The 23206-nt window shown below is 35.8% G+C and overlaps 1 protein-coding gene across 1 annotated transcript in view; it reads left to right on the top strand.

The window, feature by feature from the left end:
• PAPPA2 (pappalysin 2) overlaps positions 1-23206 on the top strand; it is a 266326-nt gene that overhangs the window by 16580 nt on the left and 226540 nt on the right. The window lies entirely within an intron of this gene.

Here is a 23206-nt window from a genome sequence, read left to right as displayed (position 1 = left end):
CATAAAATATTCCAACCAAAATATCTGATTTTCATTTTACCGAAGTCCTACATGCAGTGTATAATTCTTAATTAATCAACTTATTCAACAAATATTTATTGAGTGTTTAATGAATGTCAGGTTCCATTCTAGGTACTGGAGATTCATCAGAAAGCAAGATAAAAATAACCATAATTAATAACAATTTATATATTTTAGTGTTTACTCTAATTAGGCTTTACCTGTATTAATGCATTTGATCATCAAAGGAAGTAGGCATTATCATTATTTCCATTTAGCAGATGAGTAAATGGACTCAGAGAGGTTGTTTATTATAGAAAATGTGTTAAATATAAAAATTAAGAAACCCTTTTCCCATGAATCTGCACTTATAAAAATAAGCACCTATTTGTTATTTTATAAAATTTAGATCAAAGTATATATATTATTTTAGAATTTACATAGTTTTTAAAATAAATAAGCTGCAAACAGCTTCCTATGTTCCTAAATATTTTTCTAAAATGTGATTTTTATGTAATTTTTATTTTTTTCATTCCATTTTTAAACTAAAGCACAAACAAAACCAAAAACAGTTTACCCGTTTCTCCTACCCTTCTAGTCCCCACCTCTGGCAACCACAAATCTGTTCTCTGTATCCATGAGCTTTTTGGTTTTTTGTTTGTTTTTCTTTTTTTTTTTTTTTCCTATATATATTTTCAGATTTCACATATAAGAGAGCTCATATGATATTTTTCTCTCTGTCTGACTTATTTCACTTAGCATATTAGCTATCCAGATCTATCCATATAGTTGCAGATGGCAAGATTTCATTCTTTTTCATGGCTGGGTGTATATATTTCATTGTGTATACCACAATTTCTTAATCCATTCATCTATTGATGGACACACATTGTTTCCATATCTTGGCTATTGTAAGTAATGCTGCAATGAACATAGGGGTGCATGTATCTTTTCAAATTACTGTCTTCATTTTCTTCAGATAAATACCAGAAGTAGAATTGCTGGATCTTATGGTAATTCTAGTTTTAATTTTTTGAGGAACTTTCATACTCTCTTCCATAGTGGCTGCACTAATTTATATTCCCACCAGCAGTGAATAAGGATTCCCTTTTCTTCACATCCTCACCAACACTTATCTTTTTTCTTTTTGATAATAGCCATTCTGACAAGTGGGAGGTAATATCTCATTGTGGTTTTGATTTGCATTTCCCTGATGATTGATGATGTAGAACATACTTTTATGTATCTGTTGACCATCTGTATGTCTTTGGAAAAGTGTCTATTCAGATCCTCTGCTCATTTTTTAATCAAATTTTTTTTGCTATTGATTTGTATGAGTTTTTTTTAAATGTGTTTTTGATATCAGTCTCATCACATATAGGATTTGCAAATATTTTTACCATTTTGTAGGTTGCCTTTTCATTTTGTTGATGGTTTCCTTTGCTGACAGAAGCATTTTTATTCATGTAGTCCCACTTGTTCATTTTTGTTCCTGTTGCTTTTGCTTTTGGTGTTAGAGTAAAAAAATCTTTGCTAAGAACTATGTCAAGGAAATTACAGCCTATGTTTTCTTCTGGGACTTTTATGGTTTCAAGTCTTACATTAAGGACTTTAGTCCATTTTGAATTAATTTTTGTATGTGATATAAGATAGTGATCCAGTTTCATTCTTTTGCAAGTGGCTGTCCAGTTTTCCCAACAGCATTTTTTGAAGCCAGCCTTGTCCCCATTGTATGTTCTTGACTCCTTTGTCATAAATGAATTAATTGTATATGTGTGGGTTTATTTTGGGTTGTGTCTTCTTTTCCATTAATCTTTGTTTTTATGCCAAAACCATGCTGTTTTAATTACTATAGCTTTGTAATATAGTTTGAAACCAGAGAGAATTTTGCCCCCAGTTTCACTCTGTTTTTCTCAAGATTTCTTTGGCTATTTGGGTTCTTTTGTTGTTCCACACAAATTTTAGGATTGTTTGTTCCATTTCTATGAAAAGTGCCATCGGAATTTTGATAGAGATTGTATTGAATCTGTAGATTGGTTTGACAAATATACACATTTTAATGATATTAATTCTTCCAACCAATGAGCATAGAATATTTTTCCATTTATATGTGTCCTCTTCAATTTCTTTCATCAATGTATCATAATTTCCAGTATATAGGCCTTTCATCTCCTTGGTTAAATTTGTTTCTGGGTATTTTATTCATTTTGATGTGACTATAAATGAGATTGTTTTCTTAATTTCTCTTTCTGGTAGTTTATTATTGATATATAGAAACACAAAAGATTTCTCCAACTTTACTGTATTCATGTGTTAGTATAAGCAATTTTTTAGTGGAATCTTTAGAGTTTTCTATATATAAAATCATGTCATCTTCAAATAGGTACAAGTTTACTTCTTTTTCTCCAATTTAGATCCCTTTATTTTTTTGCCTAATTGCTCTGGCTAGAACTTCCAATATCAAATTGAATAAAAGTGGTGGGAGTGGGCACTCTTGTCTTGTTCCTGGTGTTAGAGAAAAGGCTTTCCACTTTTCACCGATGAGTACAATGTTGGTTGTGGGCTTGTTATATATAGGTTTTGTTATGTTGAGGTACATTCCCTGTACCCAATTTGTTGAGAGTTTTTATCATAAATGGAAACTGAATTTTTTTCTGATGCTTTTTCAGCATTTGTTGAGGTGATCATATGAGTTTTATCTTTCATTTTGTTAATGTGGTATATCACATTGGCTGATTTATGGATGTTATACCATCCTTGCATCCCTGGAACGAATCCCACTTGATCATGGTGTATGATCCTTTTAACGTATTGTTGAATTCAGTTTGCTAATATTTGGTTGAGGATTTTTGCAGATATGTTCATCAGGATATTGGCCTGTAATTTTCTTTTCTTGTTGTGTCTTTGTCTGGTTTTGATGTCAGTGTAATGTTGGTCTCACATAATAAATTAGAAGCATTCTTTTCTATTTTTGGAAGAGTTTGAGAAGAATTGGCACTAATTTCTCTTTGAATGTTTAGGGAATTTCTAGTGAAGCTGTTTGGTCTTGGACTTTTTTTGTTTGGAGATTTTTGATTACTGACTCAATCTCCTTACTAGTAATTGGTCTGTCAAGTTTTATATGTCTTCATGATTCAGCCTTGGAAGCTTGTATGTTTCTAGAAATTTATCCATTTCCTTTCAGTTATCCAATTTGTTGGTATATAATTGTTTTTAGTAATCTCTTATAATCCTTTGTATTTCTGTGGTATCAGTTGTAACATCTCCTCTCATTTCTGACTTTGTTTGAGTCCTCTCTTTCTTTCTTGATGAATCTAGCTCAAGGTTTGTCAATTTTGTTGATCTTTTCAAAGAACTAGCTTTGGATTTCATTGATCTTTTCTATTGTCTTTTTACTCTCCATTTTATTATTTCTGCTCTGATCTTTGATATTTCCAACTTTTTGCTAACATTTGGCTTTGCTTATTCTTTTTTCCCTAGTTCCTGTACGTGTAAATTTATTTAGTTGTTTATTTATTTATTTAATAAATTTATTTATTTCATTAGCTGTGTTGGGTCTTTTTTGCTGTGTGTGGGCTTCCTTTTTAGTTGTGGTGAGTGGGGGCTACTCTTCATTGTGGTGCATGGGCTCCTCATTACTGTGGCTTCTCTTGTTGCGGACCACGGGCTCTAGGCACATGGGCTTCAGTAGTTGCAGCACATGGGCTCAATAGCTGTGGCTCACAGGCTCTAAAGTGCAGGCTCAGTAGTTGTGGTGCATGGGCTTAGTTGCTCTGCGGCATGTGGGATCTTCCTGGTGCAGTGATCGAACCCATGATCCCTGCATTGGCAGGTGGATTCTCAACCACTGTGCTACCTAGGAAGCCCTGTAGGTATAAATGTAGATTGCTTAGTTGAGATTTTTGTTTTTGTTTTTTGAAGTAGGCATTTATTGCTATAAACTTCCCTCTTAGAACTGTATTAGCTGTATCCAATAAGTTTTGGTATATCATATTTCCATTTTTGTTTGTCTCTAGGTATTTTTGATGTCTCTTTTAATTCCTTATTTACTTTTTTTTTTTTTGGAGCATGTTATTTAGTCTCCACATATTTGTAAATTTCCATATTTATTCTTGTAATTGATTTATTGTTTTATACCATTGTGTCTAGAAAAGATGCTTGATATGATTTCAATTCTTAAATTTTTAAAGACTTTTTTTTTTTAAAGACTTTTCAAAACTTGTTTTTTGGTCTAACATATGATCTATCTTGGAGAATGTCTCATGTGCACTTGAGAAGAATGTGTATCCTATTGCTTTTGAATGGAACATTCTGTATGTAACTGTTAAGTCAGTCTAGTCTTAATGTGTCATTTAAAGCCAACGTTTCCATATTGATTTTCTGTCTAAATGATCTATCCATTGATGCAAATGGGGTATTAAAGTCCCTTACTATAATTGTATTGCTGTCGATTTCTCCCTTTAGGTCTGTTATTGTTTGCTTTTATATACATAGATGCTCCTAAGTTGAGTGCATAAATATTTACAAATGTTATGTCTTCTTATTGGATTGACCCCTTGATCATGATGTAACATCTTTCTTTGTATCTTATTACAGTCTTTGTTTCAAAGTCTGTTTTGTCTGATATAAGTATAGATATGCCAGCTTTCTTTTGGTTTCCATTTGTATAGAATATCTTTTTCCATCCCTTCATTTTTCAGCATATGTGTGTCCTTACATCAAAAGTGAGTCTTCTGTAGGCAGCATATAGATGGCACTTCTTTTCTTTTTTCATCCTTTCAGCCACTCTATATCTTTTTTATTTTATTTTTTAATTTTTTGGCTGCATTAGGTCTTAGTTGTGGCACATGGGATCTTCATTGAGGCATGAGGGGTCTTTCATTGCAGCACATGGGCTTCTCTCTAGTTGTGGCAAGTGGGTTTTTTCTTTTTTCTAGTTGTGGAGTGCAAGATCCAGGACATGTGGACTCTGTACTTGTGGTATATAGGTTCCAGAGTGCATGGGCACTGTAGTTTGCAGCACACAGGCTCTCTAGTTGAGGCGCGTGAGCTCAGTAGTTCTGGCATACAGGCTTAGTTGCCATGTGGCATGTGGGATCTTGGTTCCCCGACTGGGGATTGAACCCGTATCCCCTGTATTGGAAGGTGGATTCTTTACCACTGGACCACCAGGGAAGTCCCTCTATATCTTTTGATTAGGGAATTTAGTTCATTTACATATAAAGTAATTATTGATAGATATGTGCATATTGTCATTGTATTAATTGTTTTCTGGCTGTTTTTGTAGGCTCTTTTTTTTTTTTTTTTGCTGTCTTCTTTTGCAGTTTGACGACTTTCTTTAGTGGTATTCATATGTTCCTTTTCATTTTCTTTTGTGTATTTACTATAGGTTTTTGCTTTGTGGTTACCCTGAGGCTTACATATAACAAATTATAGCTAAATCAATCTGTTTTAAGCTGATAACTTGCATCATCCCATTGTAAACTTTGACATTATTACTCTCCCCTGCCATGTTTCATGTTTTTGATGTCACAAGTTACATTTATCTTGTTTATCCCTTAATTACTGTAATCATAGTTACTTTTATTACATTTGTCTTTTAGCCTTCATACTAACTTTATAGGCGATTAATCCATTACCTTTACTATATATTTATCTTCCCAGTGAGATGTATGCTTTCATATGTGATCTTGTTATTAATTAGCACTCTTTCTTTTCAGCTTAAAGAAGTTCTTTTAACATTTCTTGTAAGGCTGGTTTAGTCATGATGAACTCTTTTATTGTTTGCTTATCTAGAACACTCTATTTCTTCCTCACTTCTTAATATTAACTTTGCTGCTAATGTTAACTTTGGATGTTCTTCATACACACACTAAAATCTGAGCAGCTCTGGCCTAGAGTTGACCTTTCAGGGGGTCTGTGTGCACTTCCAGCTTCATGTGGCAGGCACTACCTATTAAAGGTAGTAGGTGGTGGTGGTTTTCATTTAACTCCCCATGTCCAGTCTGCCCCTCATCAGTAACAATAATAACCTTAAGAGTAGCTAACATTTATTGGCACTTTGTGTCAGGAACCTTGCTAATTACTTTTCATAGTTGCTATGTATGGGCCTCCTCTTCTGAGGTTGTGCATGCCTTTGGATTCTTGTCTCCCATCCCACCATTCTGTGTTTCCCTGCTCTCTCAAGCAATACAAAGCAAGCCCTCTCTTCTCACTGACAATCTACCTCATTGACTCTCACCCTATGCATGGATGGCCTACAGAAAGCCTGGGAAATTCTCATTCTGGTTTCTATCATCTTTGTGCATGATGAAAGCATGACTAAAATGAAGAGTGGACTGTAAAGAAGTCTAAAATTTTTCTGGGAAGATGCTAGTGAAATATTCTCAAGAGGTTTTTCCCACTCTGTAAAAGTTTGGAGTCATAGTTAAAAAGCTGAGCCTAATCCTGTCTTGAAGGAAAGTCATCTAGAACAGCTGAAAAACACCTCCCTGGGCTTCTTTTTCCACTTTCTCCCACTGTTCCTGCTGACACAACGCTGCTCTCTGCCAGGTTGCACGGCCTTTGATGGATGGCCTATCTCCTCTTCCTTGGCCTTTTTGTTCCCCTCATGCTCTCCCTCGGGGCTGAGGTGTTGGGTAAGTAGTTATGCAGAAGGCAGCAGATAGATGTGAGGGGAGGCCATAGGCATAACATTCTGAGAAAGAACCTTGCCTTGTATCAGGCTGATTTATGATCATGACCTAACCTGGCCCTATTTTTTGCTCATTTTCTCCTAAAAACAAACTTGCACCACACAGCATGTTTTTTCAGTTACCAGAGCTGATGACACTGGGCATGACTCCTCTCTTTTGTTGAACCTCACCTTCCTGGAAGCCAATGGGCCTTCCTGGAGAAGCAGAACTCTCACTCCTGACTTTAACCCTCCCAGAAGTACAGAGAAGAACTCTGCTATGGGGCCTTCCTGGAATTGAGGTTCCACAGCCATTTCTGTGCCAAGCACAGCATTTTTGCCTAACTTTATCTTCTTCCACCTTGGCCTGTAGTTAAATGATCTCTTCTATGAGATTCTGTCATGGATAAGTGCTCCTTTCAGGATAGGGCTTTGCCCAAGAAAATCTCTCCATAGGTTTTACCACATGTGCTGTAATCCAACTTTGTAGGACTCACAAGGAAGCAGCTTATTATGTGATGGCTGGGGAAAGCACATCTAACATCACGGGAAAATCTGAGCACCTGTAGATGCACAGTGGAAGGAACAGTTGGTCCCCCTTGCATGATTCCTCTAGGTCAGATGCAATTGCAGGACCAATGTGCACCCCCTGCCCCCCATCCACCCACCCCTGAGACTGGTGGGTTATCTTCCTTTTCTGAGTCAAGATTCTCATGACTCAATTTGACTTTCAGAGCAGAGCAGGTACAATGTTCCTCCCCTGACCCTGTGGGAAATTCACAGTTATCTAAGACAGGCCCTTGTCTTCAAGAAACTTTCAAATCGCCTGGTTGAATAAAGAAAATAGCAGCGGTACCATGAGAGTCAGCAAGCTGCAACAGAAAATTTTTTTGACTAAAGTGGTCAAACAAGTCTTCATGGACAAAGTGAAGCTTAAGTTAATTTTGAAGGGCACACCCATAGATGGGAGGCACTTCAGACAAAGGGAGTGCTATACCATTGTTTATGGGGCTGAGACTGTATTTGGAATGTTGGTGTTAGGAAAGTGACATGTTGACTGTAGAGCAGCATTTTAATTGGAGAGTATATGAGAATCAAGTGTCAGTGCATTTTTTTCAGCATTGGGCCTACATAGCCTCTCAGGCAGGGACATTTTTTGGCTTTTCCATTTATTTCAACACTCTGAAATCAAAGTTTTCAAAATGTTCTTGAAACACAGACACTCATCTGCTTTGAGAAGGAAAAGGGTATGAATTGCTCCTTTTCCCCTTTTGTCACTACCATAAAATAAGGATGCTAAGGACAGGTTGATTCCTGACAGTTATCAGAAGATTCCTTTTGTTCTCACTTTATATTGACTATAACTCCCAGGGTGGATACTTTTTTCCTCATTAGGATGCTGAGAGCACTGTTGAAGCATAACTCCCACTATCTGGTCTTGTGTTCAGGGGACCCTATTCTGTCAAAACCAACCAACAGAAGATTCCAGTAGGGGAGCAGTGGGGATTTCTGGTGGAGAAGGAGGTCAGCAGTCAGAACAGTCCGACTGGATTGTTTGAAAGCAGCTCTTACCTGGACCATCTCACTTCCCTTCTTCCTTACACTCTCTTCTAATACAGAGTCCTCCTCCACTAGTTACATACTGAGTGGGGAAACCAAGAAAAAGGAGGAAATGGAGATGGAAGCCACTGGCTTGGGGGAGAGTTTTCAGTTGAGTATTCTTCACATTAGCTCCCCTCCTACCTTCTCCAGCCTTTTTTTTTTTTTGCTTGCCACTTTATTTATTTATTTATTTATTTTTTGCTGTACAACAGAGTGAATGAGCTGTATTTATACATATATCCCCATATCCCCTCCCTCCTGTGACTCCTTCCCACCTTCCCTATCTTTCCTGGCTTTGCAATACAAAGCTCCCTCTTTGCCTCAGGGTCTTCTAGAATTGATTACTGAGTGTCATGTGTCACAGAAAACCCTGCAGGGCCACCCAGACATTTTCCCAAATGCCAGCAAGGCAGCCTGTCTTTTTAGGTATTGGCCAGGCTGGAGATATTAACTGCTATGCTAACCAATCTGTTCTCTCCTCCAAGCTATTTCCAGGTGTGGATGTCAGCTTGTACATTTTTTTTTTTTTTTGAAAGTAAGATCCCAGTCACCTTCAAGAAGTGATCTGAAAATTTGTTAATGGCACACTTACCACTTTTTTGCTTTTCTTGCTCCAAAAGAACAAATATTTGAAATGTTTTAGTACAGTGGAAAAGCATGGGCTTTTTGGTCAAAGAAATATGGTTTTGATCCCTGTCTCTGCTTCTTCCTAGATGTAAGACTGTGGAAAACTTGCTTAACTTCTATGATCCTCAGTTTTTTTGTTTCTAAGTGAAGATAATAAAATTCAGTTCATACATTTGTGGTAGGGTTTAAAAGGGCTGGCACATGTCCAGTGTCTGGAGTATAGTAGATATTTAATAAAAGATAGTTTGTCTCTTTATTTCTTCTTGGCAAGAGCAGATCTCCTGAGTGCATTTTCCAAAAATGGAAAGAATCAGGATACTCCTCTACAGGGGCAGCATTTAAAAATTTCCACATTCAACAGTTGTTTATAACCCTCTGGCTTTGATGTTCACTATTATTAGAATTTTTCATCACCCAGGGATACTAACTGATTCTACTAATTCTAAATTCTGGCAATTAATAATGATAGAAAACCAGTTGCAAATGATTGTTCCTGAGGACCCACATGGGTATATGGCTCTGTTAGAGTACCCACAGTCTCTAAATACAAGTTTGGGAGTTCAGAGCAGGAATAAGAAAAAGATATGCCCCCTCAATTTACTTTCCTTTCTCTCAAAACTTAGATTAAATACAAGGTAAAGTATTTGAACAATTTTAAATTTAGTAAACATTGATATGTAATAGAAAGCTGTTCCAAGCAAGAACTGAAAGAATGATTTTTTTTAATTGAGATATAATTGATATAACATTAGTTTCAGGTATAACATAATGATTCGATATTTGTATACTGCAAAATGATCACCTCAATGTCTACTTACCATCCGTCATGTGTGTGTGATGAGAACTTTTAAGATTTACTCTCTTGGCAGTGCTCAAGTATGCACTACAATATTATTGACTATAGTCACCATCCTGTATACTACATACCCATGATTTACTTATTTTATAACTGGAAGTTTGTAACTCTTGAACCACTTCACCCATTATACCTATCCTCCAATCTCCTACCCTTCTGGTGATCACCATTCTGTTTTCTGTATCTGTCAGTTTTGTTTCATTTGTTGATTTGTTTTTTAGATTCCACATGGAAGTAGTAAGTGAAATCATACAGTATTTGTTGTGTGTTTGACTTTTTTAAAAAATATTTTGTGGAAGTGTAATTGATTTACAATGTTGCATTAGTTTCTGGTGTACAGCAAAGTGATTCGGAAATAGATAGACAGACAGATAGATAGATAGATAGATAGATAGATAGATAGATAGATAGATAGATAAACTTTTCCATTATGGTTTATTACAGTATTGACTTATTTTACTTAGCATCATACCCTCAAGATCCATCCATGTTTTCACAAATGGCAAGATTTCATTCTTTTCTATGGATAGCTAGTATTCTCTTGAGTATATTTACCACATCTTTTTATCCATTCATCCATCAATGAACACTTAGGTTGTTTACCTATCTTGGCTATTGTAAATAATGCTGCAATGAACATAGAGGTGCACATATCTTTTCAAATTCCTGTTTTCATTTTCATCAGATAAATACCAGAAGTAGAATTGTTGGATCATATGGTAGTTCTAGTTTTCATTTTTTGAGGAATCTCCATACTGTTTTCCATAGTGGCTGGACCAATTTACATTCCCACCAACAGTGCATGAGGGTTCCCTTTTCTCCACATCCTCACCAACACTTATCACTTGTCTTTTTTGATAACAGCCATTCTGACAGATGGGAAGTGATATCTCATTGCAGTTTTGATTTGCATTTCCCTGATGATTAATGATGTAGAGCATCTTTTAAAGTACCTGTTGGCCATCTGTATGTCTTCATTGGAAATATGTGTATTCAGATCTTTTACCCTTTTTAAAACCAGATTTTTTTGTTTTTGTTTTGCTATTGAATTGTTTGAGTTCTGTATATATTTTGGATATTAGGCCCTCATTGGATATAAAATTTGCAAATATTTTCAACATTTTGTTGATTGCCTTTTCATTTTGTTGATGGTTTCCTTTGCTCTGCAGAATTTTTTGGTTGTTTGCTCGATATAGTCCCACTTGTTTATTTTTGCTTTTACTGCCACTGCTTTTGGAGTCAGATCCAAAGAATCATTGCCAAGACACATGTTGAGGTGCTTATATTCTATTTTTCTTTTAGGAGTTTTATGGTTTTAGGTCTTAATCCATTTTGAATTAATTTTTGTGTATGATATAAGATAGTGATCCAGTTTCATTATTTTGTAAGTGGTTATCTAGCTTTCCCAACGGCATTTTTTGAAGAGACAATCCTTTCCCCATTGTATTCTTGGTTCCTAAATGAATTGATCATATATGTGTGGGTTTACTTCTGGGCTCTTTGTTCTGTTCTACTAAGCTGTGTGTCTATTTTTATGCCAATTCTATGCTCTTTTGATTACTATAGCTTTGAAAAATAGTTTGAAATCAGGGAGAAGGAAGCCTCCAGTTTTGTTTTTTCTCAAGATTGCTTTGGCTATTTGGAGTCTGTGGGGGTTCCATACAAGTTTTAGGATTGTTTGTTCTATTTCTGTAAAAAATGTCACTGGAATTTTGATAGGGATTGCATTGAATCTGTAGATTGCTTTGGCTAATACACACATTTTAACAATATTAATTCTTCCAACCCATAAGCATGAAATATCTTTCTATTTATGTGGCCTCTTCAATTACTTTCATCAATGAGTCTTTTACCATCTTGGATAAATTTATTCCCAGGTATTATATTTTTCTTGATGCAATTATAAATGGATTGTTGTCTTAATTTCTCTCTCTGATAGTTTGTTGTTAGTGTGTATAAGCACAAAAGATTTTTGTGTATTGATATTATATCCTGTAACTTCACGGAATTTGTTTATTAGTTCTAATAATTTTTTTAAGAACTTTTATTGAGATACAGTTAACAGACAATAAACAGCATATGTTTAGAGTGTACAATTTGGTATCCCAATCTCCCAATTCATTCCCACCCAACCCTCCCTGCTTTCCCCACTTGGTGTCCATGTGTTTGTTCTCTACACCTGTGTCTCTATTTCTGCCTTGCATTTCCTCTTTCATAGTTGTTAGCATTTGCCTTATGTATTGAGGTGCTCCTATATTGGGTGCATATATATTTATAATTGTTATCTCTTCTTCTTGGATGGATCCCTTGATTTTTATGTAATGTCCTTTCCTGTCTTTTGTAACATTTTTTATTTTAAAGTTTATTTTTTCTGATATGAGTATTGCTACTCCAGCTTTCTTTTGATTTTCATTTGCATGGAATATCTCTTTCCATCCCCTCACTTTCCGTCTGTATGTGTCCCTAGGTCTGAAGTGGGTCTCTTGTAGACAGCACATATATGGGTCTTGTTTTTGTACCCATTCAGCCAGTCTGTGTCTTCTGGTTGGTGCATTTAGTCCATTTACATTCAAGGTAATTATCGATATGTATGTTCCTAGTACCATTTTCTTAATTGTTTTGTTTTTGTTTTTGTAGGTCCTTTTCTTCTCTTATGTTTTCCACTTAGAGAAGTTCCTTTAGCATTTGTTAGAGGGTTGGTTTGGTGGTGCTGAATTCTCTTAGCTGTTGCTTGTCTGTAAAGCTTTTGATTTCTCCATTGAATCTGAATGAGATCCTTGCTGGGTAGAGTATTCTTGGTTGTAGGTTCTTCCCTTTCATCACTTGAAATATATCATGCCACTGCCTTCTGGCTTGAAGAGTTTCTGCTGAGAAATCAGCTGTTACCCTTATGGGAGTTCCCTTGTATGTTATTTGTCATTTTTCCCTTGTTGCTTTTAATAACATTTCTCTGTCTTTAATTTTTGTCAATTTGAGTACTATATGTCTTGGCATGTTTCTCCTTGGATTTATCCTGCCTGGGACTCTCTGTGCTTCCTGGACTAGGGTAGCTATTTCCTTTCCCATGTTAGGGAAGTTTTCAACTATAATGTCTTCTAATATCTTCTCAAGTCCTTTCTTTCTCTCTTCTCCTTCTGGGACCCCTATAATGCGAATGTTGGTGCATTTAACATTGTCCCAGAGGTCTCTTAGGCTGTCTTCAGTTCTTTTCATTCTTTTTTCTTTATTCTTTTCTGCATCAGTGATTATCACCATTCTGTCTTCCAGGTCACTTATTTGCCCTTCTGCCTCAGTTAATCTGCTATTGGTTCCTTCTAGTGTGTTGTTCATTTCAGTTATTGTGTTTCATATCTCTGTTTGTTTGCTCTTTAATTCTTCTAGGTCTTTGGTAAACTTTTCGATCTTTGCATGCAGTCTTTTTTCAAAGTCCTGGATCATCTTCACCATCATTATTCTGAATTCTTTTTCTGTAAGGGTGTCTGTCTCCTCTTCATTTAGTTGTTTTTCTGGGGTTTTATCCTGTCCCTTCATCTGGGACAAAGTCCTCTGCTTTTTCATTTTCTCTATCTTTCTGTTGCTGTGGTTTTCAGTTCCACAAGACAAAATACTGCTGATACTGCTTGATACTGCTGTCTGCCCTCTTGTGGAGGAAGCTATCTAGGAACCTCCTGTGTGCATTCTGATGGGAGGGACTCAGTTCTAATAATTTTTTAGTGGAATCTTTAGGATTTTCTGTATATAAAATCATGTCATTCACAAATAGTGACAGTTTTACTTCTTCCTTTCTGGTTTGGATGCCTCTTATTTCATTTTCCTGCCTAATTGCTCTGGTTAGGGCTTCCAATACTATGTTAAATAAAAGTGCAAGAGTGGGCAACCTTGTCTTGTTTCTGAAATTAGAGGAAAAGTTGTTAGCCTTTCACCCTTGAATATAATGAGTGAAAGTATGGACTTGTCATATATGGCCTTTATTATGTTGAAGTATATTCCCTCTCTACTGCCTTTGTTAAATGTTTTTGTTGTAAATTGAGATTGAATTTTGTCAAATGCTTTTTCTGCATCTATTGAAATGATCACATGATTCATATCATCCATTTTGTTAATGTGGCACATTGATTGATTGGCAGATGCTGAACAATTCTTGCATCCCTGGAATAAATCCCACTTGATCATGCTGTATGATTTTTTTTAATGTATTGTTAAATTTGGTTTGCTGACATTTTGCAGAGAATTATTTTGCATCTATATACTAACCCTGATGTAATTTTCTTCTATGTGGCATTCTTGTCTGTTTTTGGTATCAGGATAATGCTGGCCTTATTAAATGAGTTTGGAAGCATTTCCTCCTCTTCAATTTTGTGGAAGACTTGAGAAAATAGGTATTAAATCTGTTTTGAATGTGTGGTGAAGTTCACCGGTGAAGCTGTCTGGTCCTGGGCTTTTGTTTGTTGGGAGGTTTTTTATTATGGTTTCATATCTTTACTAGCAATTGATCTGTTCAAAATTTCTGTTTCTTCATAACATTTCTTCTGTTTGGAAGATCATTTGTTTCTGGGAGTTTATCCATTTCTTCTAGGTTGTCCAATTTGTTGTATAACTGTTCATAATAGTGTCTTATGACCCTTTGTATTTCTGTGGTATCGGTTGTAAACTTTTCGGTTTTCATTTCTGATTTTCTTTAATTGAGCACTCTCTCTTTTTTCCTTGCTCAGTGTAGATAAAGGTTTGTCATATTTGTTTATCTTTTCAAAGAAACAGGTCTTAGTTTTATTGATATTTTCTATTGTCTTTTTAGTCTCTATTTCATTTACTTCCACTCTGATCTTTGTTATTTCCTTCCTTCTACTAAGTTTGGGCTTCCTTTATTCTTTTTTTTTTTTAATTCCTTTAGATGTAAGTTTAGGTTATTTGAGATTTTTCCTGTTTCTTAAGGTTGGTGTTTATTGCTATAAACATCCTTCTTAGTACTGCTTTTGCTTCGTGTTTTAGATTTTGGTGTGTTGTATTTTCATTTTCATTTGTCTAAAGGTATTTTTTGATTTCTCCTTTGATTTCTTTGTTTACCCATTGATTATTCAGTAGCATGTTGTTCAATCTTCACATATTTGTGATTTAAAAATTTTTTCTTCTGGTGATTGATATCTAGTTTTATATCATTGTGGTCAGGAAATATGCTTGATATATTTCAGTCTTCTCAAATTTATTGAAACTTGTTTTGTGGCCTAACATATAATTCATCCTGAAGAATGTTTCATGTGCACTTAAGAATGTGTATTCTGCTGCTTTTGAATGGAATGTTCTGTATATAACTATTAAGTCTATCTCACCTAATGTGTCATTTAAAGCTAATGTTTCCTTATTGATTTTCTGTCGGGGTGATCTATCCATTGATGTAAGTGGGGTATTAAGTCTTCTACTATTATTGTATCACTGTCTATTTCTCCCTTTTGTCCTGTTATTATTTGCTTTATATATTTAGGTGCTCATATGTTGAGTGCATAAATATTTACAAATATGTTATATCCTCTTGTTTGATTGATCCCTTTATTATTATGTAGCACCCTTCTTTATCTTTTATTACAGTGTTTGTTTTTCTTTGTCTTTTATTACAATGTTTGTTTGAAAGTCTCTTTTGCTTGATAAAAGTACATCTACCCAAGCTTTCTTTTGGTTTTCATTTGCATGGAATATTTTTTTCCCTCCCTTCACTCTTAGGCTGTGTGTGTCTTTACATTTGAAGTGAGTCTTTTGTAGGCAGCATATAGATGGGTCTTTTTTTTTTTTTTTTCCATTCTGCTATGCTATGAAAGAATGATTCTTAAAGTTTTAAGACAACATGACCTGAATGTTTGGCTTCAGTGCCACTATCATTTTTTGAGTTATATCACTTGATCTGATTTTTCTAACCCATGGGCTTTCATAGTTCAGTTTGGTGTTGAGTGATTTCATAAATCATATTGATGATCTGGTCCCTCTGTTCCTCCCAAGAATGTGGTTTTGATGAATAAACAACAGTTATAAGATGTTTGCTTCTATCACATGTACATCCAAAGTTATAAAATCTCAATGTTGCTCAAGTTCAGAGTTTCACCACATATATTGTGTTGTCTTAGACTGTGTTGTCTTTGTCAGCCTTTTTTGTGCTAGACTGAGAAATATTCTAAATGTGGAGATTGGTAATTTTTCTTTTTTATCAAAGTCCATCTTGCTTCTGCTTGGTGGAGTTAAGGAAACAGGGCCGGGGATCACTCCTGAGGGCACGTGTATGAGCTGTGCAGGTCTTTCTGTGATCCCAGTTGTGGTTGAAGGATGCAAAGAGCAGACCTGGTAGGGGCTGATTTTATTTTACAGGAGCAATTGATCACTGAGTTCTCTAGTAATTTTAAGGCTCAAAACTCAGAATGGAAGCAACATTTACCTCCCCCCCACCGCTTTTGAAGATAGTTTTTTTTAAAAGCAGTTTTGGGTATACAATAAAATTGAAAGGAAGATACAGAGTTATCCAATATATTCCTTTCCCGTACACATGCATAGCCTCCTCCATTATCACTAGAATGATCTTTTTTCTTTTCCCAAGGATGAATCTACACTGACACATCATAATCGCCCAAAGACCATAGTTTACTTTAAGGTTTAATCTTGGTGCTGTACATTCTATGGGTTTGGACAAAAGTATAATGATGTATATCTATTATTATAATATCATATATATTATTTTCACTGCCCTAACAATCTTCTGTGCTCTGCCTATTCATGTCCCTCCTCTCACTCCTGGCAACCACTGATTTTTTAATCATCTTCATAGTTTTGTCTTTTCCAGAATGCCATATAGTTGGAATCATACAGAATTTAGCATTGTCAGATTGGCTCCTTTCCCTTAGTTAAATGTGTTTATATATGCTTCATGTCTTTTCATAGCTTAGTAGCTCATTTCTTTTTAGCACTGAATAATATTGTATTGTCAGGATGGACCACAGTTAATGTATCCATTCAGCTACCAAAGATTGTCTTGATTGCTTTCAAAATTTGGCAGTTATGAATAAAATTGCTATGAACATCCATGTGCAGGTTTTTGTGTGGACAGAGTTTCAACTTTTGGGGGTAAATATCAAGGATCAAGATTGCTAGATCATATGGTAAGAGTATGTTTAGTTTCTTAAGAAACCACCAAACCATTTTCCAAAGTGGCTATATCATTTTGCATTTCCACCAGCAATGTATGAAAGTTCTTGTTGCTCCATATTTTCAAAAATATTTGATGTTGTCAGTGTTCTAGATTTTGATCATTCTAATAGCTGTGTAGTGTCATCTCATTGTTGTTTTAATTTGGATTTCTCTGATGACATATGATGTGGAGAATTTTTTTCATATGCCTTTTTGCCATCTGTGTATCTTCTTTGATAAGGTACCCCTTATGGTCTTACACTCATTTTAAAATTGGGTTGTTTCTTTTTTTATTGTTAAGTTTTAAGGGTTCTTTGTATATTTTGGATAACAATCCTTTGTCAGGTATGTCTTTTGAAAGTGTTTTCTCCTATCATGTGGCTTGTCTTCTACTTCTTTTTTTTTAGAATTTTGAGATATAATTGACAAACAATAACTACTTCTCTTGGTATTGTCTTTAGAAGAAAAATAGTTTTTAATTTTAATGAAGTCTGGCTTATAAATTATATCTTTCATAGATCATGTATTGGTGTTGTATCTAAAAACCATCATCATACTGAAGGTCATGTAGGTTTTCTTTCTTGTGTTATCTTCTACAAGTTTTGTAGTTTTGCACTTTACGTTTAGGTCAGTTATCCATTTTGAGTTAATTTTGGTGAACAGTATAAGATCTGTGCTTAGATTCTTTTTATGCTCTTCTTACATGGGGATATCTGGTTGTTCCAACATCGTTTGTTAAAGGCACTATCTCTGCTCCATTGTACTTCTTTTTCTCCTGGCCAAAGATAAATTGACTATATTTATGGCTCTCTCTTCTGTTACATTGATATATTTGTCTACTCTTTCACCAATATCACAATATATTGATTACTGTAGCTTTATAGTAAGTCTCAAAGTCACACTTACACATTTTTAATTATAAAAAATCCAATGACCAGCAAAGCAGCCACATCTACTTTAATAGTCAGGGTGTGAAGAAGATACATGATGGCTTGTATCTGCTTTCCTTTTGAGTCTTTCTAATGGTGGAACTGGCTCAAACTAGCTCACCAGAGCCAATTGTACACATCTTGTCCCAACTCCATGTTCAATGACAGCAGTAAATTAAAATTGGCCATTGTGGGAATATTTACACCATGGAAATTGACAAATGCTACCAATCAGTGTTTGTTTGTTTGTTTTCCTTCAGAAAATCAGTTATTAAACATTTATCTGCATAATACTGATTTTGTATCTAATTTGTTCTTCCCTTTGATAGTTCATCATCAAACTCTTTTAGTCATCATAGATAATGTTTATTAATACTTTGTGTGAGTTAGGCACTGTGCTAAGATCTTTCACATGTGTTCTTTAATTCTCACAACAATGTTATGAGGTAACTCTGTGATCTCAGTTTGTGGTTGAATGATGCTGAAGAGAAGACCAGTGGTGGACAAATTTTTATTTTACAGGTACAGTTTGCAAATGAGTAAACTGAGGTTCAGCAAGATGATATAATTTTTCTTAGGTCACATAGCACATTAAGTGGTAGACTGGAGACTGAAACTTCTCACTGACTCATGCTTGTAACCACCACGCACTATGGTCTTCCCCAGCATAGAAAACTGTTCTGGGCTCAGAATCATGACACTTTGGTTCTAGTGTACTCTCTACGCCCAGCCTGACACCTCACCTCTCAGAATCTCAGTGTCCTCATCTATACAATAAGGCTGGTAATGATAATAATCCTGCCTAGTTCATAGGATGGCTTTACCTTTTAAATGATAGTTATACAAGATTGCTTTGGAAAGCTCAAGTACTGTATAAATGGGAGATATCATTACATGATAAGAAGTGAAGGAAAAAATATTTACCCAATGAACACCACATCACAGTTTAGAAGATTCAGCTAAAGTGGATATTTAATATAAATGCAGGTTCTATGAAATTTTACAGTGACTGTTTCTAGATGAACTGGCAGAACCTTTGATCTGGGAATGCCTGAAGTTATCTCTTGGAATTCTTTGGCTTTTGTCTCCCTAATCTTCCCAGACAGTCTGATTGGTAACCTAGTTTCATGGGCAGATTTGATTGGAATTAAGTTATTAACAAGATAGGCCAGTGTTGGAAAGTTGACATTTAGTAACTTTAGGGAGAATTTCTGCTATATTATGTCCATGTTTTAATAAAGGGTTCTTTTTTCTTTGCTGTTCACATAGTTATTCATACTTCTCACTGTCAGCATTATTCACTTTAGTTATTTATTTAAGGTTTACCTTTACTATACTGAACTCCTCTTGATGTCAAGTAACCATTTGATCACTATAGAAATCTCCAGCACCAAGTACTGAGATGGGCAGCTAGTATTGCTTCATAAGTATCTATTGAACAACTACATGGGTGAACTAACCACATGGAACTCTTGTGGTGTTCATGTATTTCTTGTGCCACAGTTGCCCATCTGCAAGCTTTGGAAATTTTCTTAATTGCAGTTGGAGCTAGTGTGGAAGGCAAGGTCAACCATGTGGTGTTTCATGCTAGAGTTCATCTGTGTGCTCTTTGGGATATCAGAGGCATTTGGCAGCAGTAGGAAAGCCTCCAGGTATTCCTAACTTATACAGTCCAAGCCCCTTACTGTGTTATACAAGACCTGCCTTGACATGTTTCACTTCTGGTGCTCTCTGTCCTGCCACTGTGTGGAATGATCTGTAATTCTTTTGCCTGCACAATTCTTACACATTCTTTAAGAGTAGGATTTGAGTCTCATCCCCTCAGGAAATCATCTCTGAGCTATGGGTTGAGATTAGGTTCTGTTTCACTCACCAATGTACTTCTTGATCTTAGTTCTGATACTGTATTAAAATGATCTCTTACGTTTCTCACTCTCCCAGGAGACTATGACTCCTCCAGGGCAAAGACCACCTTTTCTTCCAAAACTGAGAAAAGTGTGTATGTCTGGCATGAATGAGATGTTCAGTAAATGTTTAAGGAGCCAAAATGACTAATTCCAAGTGGAATTTCTTTTTCCAGGAAGAGCAAGACAGTGAGTGAAATGTGAACCCTTTGAGGCTTAATGGGGTGACAGCCCTTCTGGTGGCCAAGTGTAATCTTCTTCCCACCAGCTAGGGATGAAGAAGAGAGCTTCCAGGTTGCGGATTCAATGTTGGGGCTAAATCTGTGTTTGTCTGAGCACAGACTGCAGTTCCAGTCTAATTGCAGGCTGATTTATTCAGTCTCAAGGGAGAAGAGAACCAGATAATTTTCCATTCGATATCCTACAGATTGGAGGAAGAGATTTTTACCAGTGCACACTATAAGAATATAGAAGATGCAGGGGGTAGAAACATTTATTTACTCTGTCCTTGGAAATTTTGAAAATCCCCACAAGGACACACTCATGATCTTATGAAAGAGATTGGGGTGGCCGGCAGTTATTCGCAGGAATTTGTAAACATACTATGCTTCAGTGCCACAGTTTCTTCTCTTGGAATAATACATCTTTTAGTGGGAACAGGGGACGTTTATTTCCATTTCAGTAGTCTTAAATATGAGTTGTATAATAGATAATAAAAAGCCCCAATTAATTATCAATCCTAGACAATCCATTAACCATGTTCTCTAATAGCATCATATCTGTGCACTCACTCATAACAGGCTCCTGTTTCTTTTAACCACCTTTCATTCCACTAGTTTTCTGAATTAATGAGCAAGAATGTACTATGGTTATTTAGAGACCTGAGACAAACCTAAAATGCTTGATCTGATGTGATCTTTAAACAAATAGTTTAAAAGAATTTCGGATGCAATTTCCGCTTTCATATCTGACTTAACTTATTGATAATAATTTTTATACTTCTTTTCCACTGACTGACAAAACTAAGACTCCCAACTTCTGTTTTCTGCTTTTCCATCCACTGAGCAGCAGCGAGAAGCTTGATTTGTTTTGTAAATACAGACTATCTGCAGCTCTCAACATGCTTTCATAAGAATCTGTATTTGTGAAAGTTCCACTTGTGATTCTGATCCACAACTAGTGTTGATGACATTGGTGTCTTAGTTAGTTTAGGTTGTGATAACCAAGATACATAGACTGGGTGTCTTAAACAAAAGAAATTTATTTCTCACTGTTCTGGAGGCTAAGATATATAAAGGCACCAGCAGATCTGGTGTCCGGTGAGAACCCATTTCTTGGTTGGCAGATGGCTGTCTGTCTTCTTGTATCTTCACGTGGTGGAGAGCAGAGAGAGAGAAGCTAGCTTTCTTCTTCTTAAAAGGATGCTAATCCCATCATGAGGGCACACCTTCATGATCTAATCACCTCCTAAAGGCCCTATCTCCAAATATCTTCACATTAGAGAGTAAGACTCCTACAAATGAATTTTGGGAGGATACAAATGTTCAATCTACAGTAATTGGGTTGGTAAATTCTATTTGTTAAATATGCTTTTTATTCCTTCTCTGGAATGAGTGCAAAACAGTGCTTCAACAATTATTTACTCTCTTCCTATAGGTGAAGTATGACAGTAGTAATATAGAAATAAAGTTCAGTTATCCAGGTACCTAGTGAGGTTTCACATGTGTTGCTTGGACATCTTATTAAATTAGAGAGTAAAGAATCATTACTTTCATAATCATTCAAAAAATAATACTTTTATATACTTCCTATGACTCCCAACTAAAACTGACTATTTTAATACTCTTGGCCAATAAATCCTTTCTAATATAATTACTAAAATTTAGATTAATCAGAACTAGACTAGTATGATAAGAAAATTCCATCTTCTGTGTAGCATCTCATGAACTTAGAAATAACATTTTAGACACACTCTCTATAATTTTAATAGCTTCCTATGAGATAAATAAGTAGACACAATTATTTTGTTGCTACTAGAATAGAAGTTCTGAGGACAATAAGTTAAAGTGTTCAATAAGTTAGGTAGCAAGCTAATTATCTCATAATTTATATGTTAAGCCTAATAATTTATACCCCAACCCATATATACACCTGTGCATATGCAATAAACATGAAATAGCCTCCTCCTCAATTTTTCCTCTTAAAAACCAGCAGATATTTACTAGTTGGGAGATTAATAACTCCATGATTCTGATATTAAATATTGCAGCAGATTTGTTCATAGGTCAGTAGATGGACATAATTAAGGCTAACTGTACTTGTGAAAATAAGTGAACCAAGGAGAAACTATGAAGCACAGAACTTACTATTGATGTCACCAGATTTGTCTGCTCTTTTGAAAGTCCACACAGTATAAGAATGTGTAAAGCAGTAGTTCTTACATTCCTTTAACCATACAGACCTCATTGTAAAAATAAATAAACAAAAAACCCAAAACAAAACTAGGATATCACCATTGTATTATACCTAGTCATCACCAGTACTTGGAAGTCTAATTGTTAGAATTACTAGATTGGGGGGGAGTTGCTTCTGTTAAAAAGAACATTTATTTTTTAAATCACAAGTTATTGATTTACACTAAAGACAGAGAAAAGATAATTTATCATTTATGAAAACGTAGCTACTTTTAAGATACTTGCCTGTAATTAGAATGGGAGGACTCATGGCTTTAAAATCCAAACTCTCCATAGAGTAGTGCTGTTTGAGTGGATTACATAGGAGCACAGGAGAATAAGTAAAATTCTTGCTGCGGGAGGCTGGGGAAGAATGACTCTTGGTGTTAGACTCAGGTATCTGATCTAAAGGCCAGTAGACTTTTCTATCATTCATTCATGTTAAAGCAGTATTTACTAAGCACTTCCTTTGTGAATGTACTGCCTCTATGTAAATTAAAAGTGAAATCTGCTCTTCCCCACCCACCAACCCCTCTGCCTTGCTTGCAGCAAAGGGGATCTTAGTTCCCTGACCAGGGATCTTAGTTCCCTGACCAGGGATTGAACCCATGCCCCCTGCATTGGGAGCACAAAGTCTTAACCACTGGACTGCCAGGAAAGTCCCTGAAGTCTGCTTTTGAGACTCTTCCTATATACTAGAACAGGTACCAGGAGGAGATGGTGGGTTCGTAACTGTAGATGGGTTGCTGGGAACATTCAAGGCCTCCAAATTGCCTTCAGGCTTCCTCTTTTTTAATTAATTAATTAATTAATTTATTTATTGGCTGTGTTGTGTCTTCGTTGCTGCACACAGGCTTTGTCTAGTTGTGGCAAGCAGGGGCTACTCTTCATTGTGGTGCATGGGCTCCTCATTGCTGTGGCTTCTCTTGTTGTGGAGCATGGGCTCTAGGTGCATGGGCTTCAGTAGTTGTGGCACATGGGCTCAATAGTTGTGGCTC

The sequence above is a fragment of the Hippopotamus amphibius genome, chromosome 3, assembly GCF_030028045.1.
Source record: "Hippopotamus amphibius kiboko isolate mHipAmp2 chromosome 3, mHipAmp2.hap2, whole genome shotgun sequence".
NCBI classification, from domain to species: domain Eukaryota; kingdom Metazoa; phylum Chordata; class Mammalia; order Artiodactyla; family Hippopotamidae; genus Hippopotamus; species Hippopotamus amphibius.
This window is presented reverse-complemented; position numbering and strand designations above follow the sequence as displayed.